Here is a 4,576-nt window from a genome sequence, read left to right as displayed (position 1 = left end):
GTTATGAGTGAAACAAGTAGCTACTATTTTGTGGCATAGTCGGTGCATTATGGAAGTAGATGATTAAATAATCGAAAAGAGATATGCACCTACTCAATAAATATGATGCACTTGTTAACTTATATGCATTCGTAATACTTATGCCATATTCATGCATCTAGGATCGGAGGAAGAGATAACGTTGCTGGAATTCGAAGAAGCAGAGGAAGGGGACCCGCAGGAGAATCCGCAAGCCGCAGCTCCCAAAGGCGTGGAGCAGAACCCTGAAGAGCTTCCGGAGTGTCCTAACCACCGTCCTACTTCCTTTCTGCGAGGCAAGCCCCAGAGCATTCTAAGTCTCCCAGTAATTTACAACTGTTTACTTAAGTACTTATGATTGATGCATTAGGTTATAAGAGTTGAATGGAACCACTTGATGCATGTACATTCCTTGTCCAGATATTACACCTTTAACCGGTATAGGTCCAGGATCGAATATATGCTTAGCCATACTTAGACCGGTAGAAGTCGGGTGATATCCTGTCACCTGCGAGATATAGGTGGATACCAGAGCACGGTTGGCTATATCCGCTATCGTGGAATAGAACCATGGGGTAAAAGTAAATCGAGACTGGACGGGAGGTCGATAGAGAAGCAACAAGACATGGAGGTCTTGGGTGTGGATCTATCCCCGTCTGTGTCGGTCAAGGACCGTACCGTTGTTGGAACTTCTGACAAGATTGAACGCATGCCTCTCACTTAGCTAGCCAGATAACTTGTTCCGACTGCGAAGTCGAGTAATTCAACTCGGGCCAGGACCCGTTCTGTTGTGCGCTCCTTCCGAGGAACGATCAGACTGAGCCCAAGGGTAGGCTTGGCCTGAGCATCTTGGCATCTGGTGTTCCAGATTGTGCGGCGTGGTATGGACCCGCGAAATGTGTACCAGAGTTGTACCAAAGGTGACCTAAGGCTATCGTGGCTGGTAGACCTAGGTTTGTGTTAGGAATAAATTCCGAGCTGGTTGAAATCGATTCGAATAGCCGTCTCTCTCGGTTAGTGAGAAACTTGACTAGCTCCAACATCGTAGTAACTGTGTTATGAAACATGATGGTTCGGATGAATATGGAATTACAATACCTGCTATGGTTACTATTGTATGCTTCTAAATAATATACCACATGTTTGGCACAGGATAGTTGCTAATCTAGAAATGGATAGTTATAATTAACTTGATAAAGGAATCATAATTGTACAATGGGTCAATTGCCTTTTACGCAAAATGTTGTCAAGTTGCATCCACTTATACAGCCTTGCAAAATCCTTGGAGTCATTTTATTTCTAGTTCATAACGGGTAAGTCTAGCTGAGTACCTTCTCGTACTCAGGGTTTTATTTTCCATTGTTGTAGATGGCACTGTGTACCATGGTTATTGCAAGAGTTGCTTCTATCCCGCCGTGGATGAGGAGTAAGCCTTGGGCAGGCTTCTTTATTAATTTATATCCTTGCTTTTGTGGACCGTGATCCGACTGGCACAGTATCAAACTATGTTGGAAACTTTATTTTCGAACTTAATTGCTTCCGCTTTATTTATCAAACTCGGTTTATAATAACTTTTATTCATACTCTGACGATGAAATGTATCTATGAACTTTATGTAATATGTGGCATGTATGTTGAATCCTATACGATCTTGGTTGTTGTAAATCGTTTATCGAGACCCGTTGTGGTACTCGACGGACTACCGGGTTTATATGGGTTCAAGTATGACAGTGCGACCGCTTGCGGGCTGCCATTGTACTTGTACTCTTATAAATTAGTCGGTTCTACGACAGCTGGTATCAGAGCAAGATTCAACGTTAATTGTCACAAGTGTATTTAAAACAAAAGTTTTTGTTTTCCAAAAACCCTTCTCGAGCAACTAATAGTTATATAATAGGTATTTGAAATCTAAAGTGTGCCAATGATCACTTTCCTTATGCCCAAATTAAGGACTATTAGGTGGCTATTTAAGTACTAACATGGGGGTTTTTACTTCGTTGTCCATACGGTGTGCTATTGTATGGATGCCATTCACTTGAGTGGTAATGTATGGATCAAATGCCTCTACGCCAAAGTAAGATGATGAGTGTATGACCGCAAGAGGTAAGCGTGCAGTCGGGGAGAGTTAGCTTTGGTACAGCTATGTATGCATGCTTGCATGTGTATATGGTACGTATTTAATTATGGGTTTAAATTATTGTTGGGTAGATTGATACGGAAATATATGTATGGGTATACATATATGGAAGTATTTACAATTACATTCTGCATATTTCATTATGGGTTAGGGCTGAAATGGAATTTTATGCAGGTACACTGACAACGAAATGTGTAGCTCGACTAGTTACGCTATTTATGAGAGAACGAATGTATGCCACCGTGTCTACCGATTAGAAACAAATTTTTCCTAAGTTTGTGAGGACATACGGAATGAGCATGCATCATGATAATTACCATTCACATAACTACATTGTTCCTCCCCTTATAAAATTCTTACTCGGTTAAGTAACTCTTATCCATTATGGCATTGTCTCACCAAGTGGTACATGTTAATGGTGCAGAGGGCACGCACAAAGCAGACCGCTCGCAAGTCCACCGGAGGCAGAGCTCTCAGCTGTCAGCTTGCTCCACGTACCCGTCAATGTCACACATTTCTTGGAGAGTTCGGGATGCCTACACTCTTGTGGAGAGTGCTCAGCTATGTAGGCTATCCTGATGGAATGGAGCCCTGCTACTTCTGGGCGAATGAGCAGTTGGGAGAAGGTCTCTTAGTTACTGTGGAGGCCATTGTTCATCCCTGAGGTGATGATTCTGAGTGGATAGGCTGGTGTTATGAGTCAACTAGCAGGACTACTGAAGAAGCAGCTGGTAGGGCAGCCTTTGGGATCCTGAGGGATATCATGGATCATTTTCCTCAGGAGCTGGCAGCCGCTTTGGTTGGAGTCTTTCCGAGGGGCAATCCCTCCACTAACTCATGGCAGCAGGCAAGAGGAAGATCTTTGGAGATTGGTGCAACAGAAGGGCAGAACAGTGATAACCCTTCCATGAGCGCCATGTTCGCAGTGATGAGAGTGTTAGATGGAGTAGAAGGTAGCCTCAGACGTGTGTCTGGTGCTCTTGGTCATGCCCGCGAGGATCGATGTCAGCTTCAGAGGGAGCACGACACCGAGATTGAGAGGCTCACTATAGAGATGACTCGGTTAACTCACCAGAGGAATGTAGCCTGGTCCAGAGAAGATGTTCTGAGAGCTCGACAGTTCGAGCTGGGGAAGCAGCTAGCCAATGCGGAAGAATACAACGATAACCTACATGAGGAGGTTCATCTGCTGAATAATCAGCTCCACCCTTATGTCCCACCTAGAGCCACAGAGATGGATCTAGAGGAGGACGAGGAAGAAGAAGAAGTGGAGCTTGAAGAAGAAGTGGAGCCTGAGGAAGGAGATGATCCTACGTCTAACCTCGATAGTGATCATGATGAGGATTAGATCGCTTAGTACTTAGTGGAAGGGACAATGTATCACCTTTATTCGTGTAATAGACCTGTAGCTCAAATTTGGTAATAGTAATCTGACTATCATGTAATGTTGTTAATCGTACGACTATCGCATGTTGGGTTGAACATCAATGCAATTCCAGTCCTTTGTTGGTAATCATGATTTAAATTTGCATGCATTGTGAGCGCGATAAGTGGTCAAATTGGTGATGTCATGTTGCGAAAATGAATTGTTATGCCTCTATTTTTATTATGATGTTGAGAAATTTTCCCCAGTAATTTCAGTTTGGCATGATTATGGTTCATCTGCAATCTCTTGGCATCAACCAATAATCGCTTATTGTGGCAATTTCGCAGATGACGCGCACCCGTGCTAGAGCTGGTGGTAGCCAGGATGGCAACCATGACGACTTGCCACCCCCACCACCGCTGTCTACTCAGGAGTTCTTTACCCAGTTCCTGGGGAGCCAAAGGACAATGGAGGAAGCTTTGCGCCTCATCACACAAAACACTGCTCGGGGCCACCCACATCAACCAGGGGCCGAACCAAATTAGCATAGTACATTCAAGGAGTTTCTGGACATGAAGCCTCCAATCTTCAAGGTGGCTGAGGAACCACTGAGTGGCTAAATACCATTGAGCAAAAATTTCGTCTGCTGAGGGTCACAGAACATCTGAAAGCTGAGTATGCTTCTCATCAATTGCAAGGACCAGCAGGGATCTGGTGGACACATTTCCTATCGTCTTTGCCTGCTAACGCGCGAGTGACCTAGGAATAGTTCAAGCTAGCTTTTAGGGGACACCATATTCCCCCGGGCCTGATGCGCATAAAAGCGGCCGAATTTATGAGGCTCACTCAAGGAACAAAGTCACTCACTGAATATATGCACGCATTCAACAACTTGTCCAGATATGCTCCAAGTTTCATGGATACTGAAGAGAAAAAGATAGAGAGTTTCAAGTGAGGTATGGGTACTAAACTGATGAAGACTATGGCAAATTCTAGGTGTGCCACGTACAATGAGTTTATTAGTGATGCCTTGACCCAAGAAAACCACAACAACA

The sequence above is a fragment of the Miscanthus floridulus genome, chromosome 11, assembly GCF_019320115.1.
Source record: "Miscanthus floridulus cultivar M001 chromosome 11, ASM1932011v1, whole genome shotgun sequence".
NCBI lineage: Eukaryota > Viridiplantae > Streptophyta > Magnoliopsida > Poales > Poaceae > Miscanthus > Miscanthus floridulus.
The sequence above is the reverse complement of the archived record's forward strand: the minus strand, read 5'-3'. Positions refer to the sequence as shown.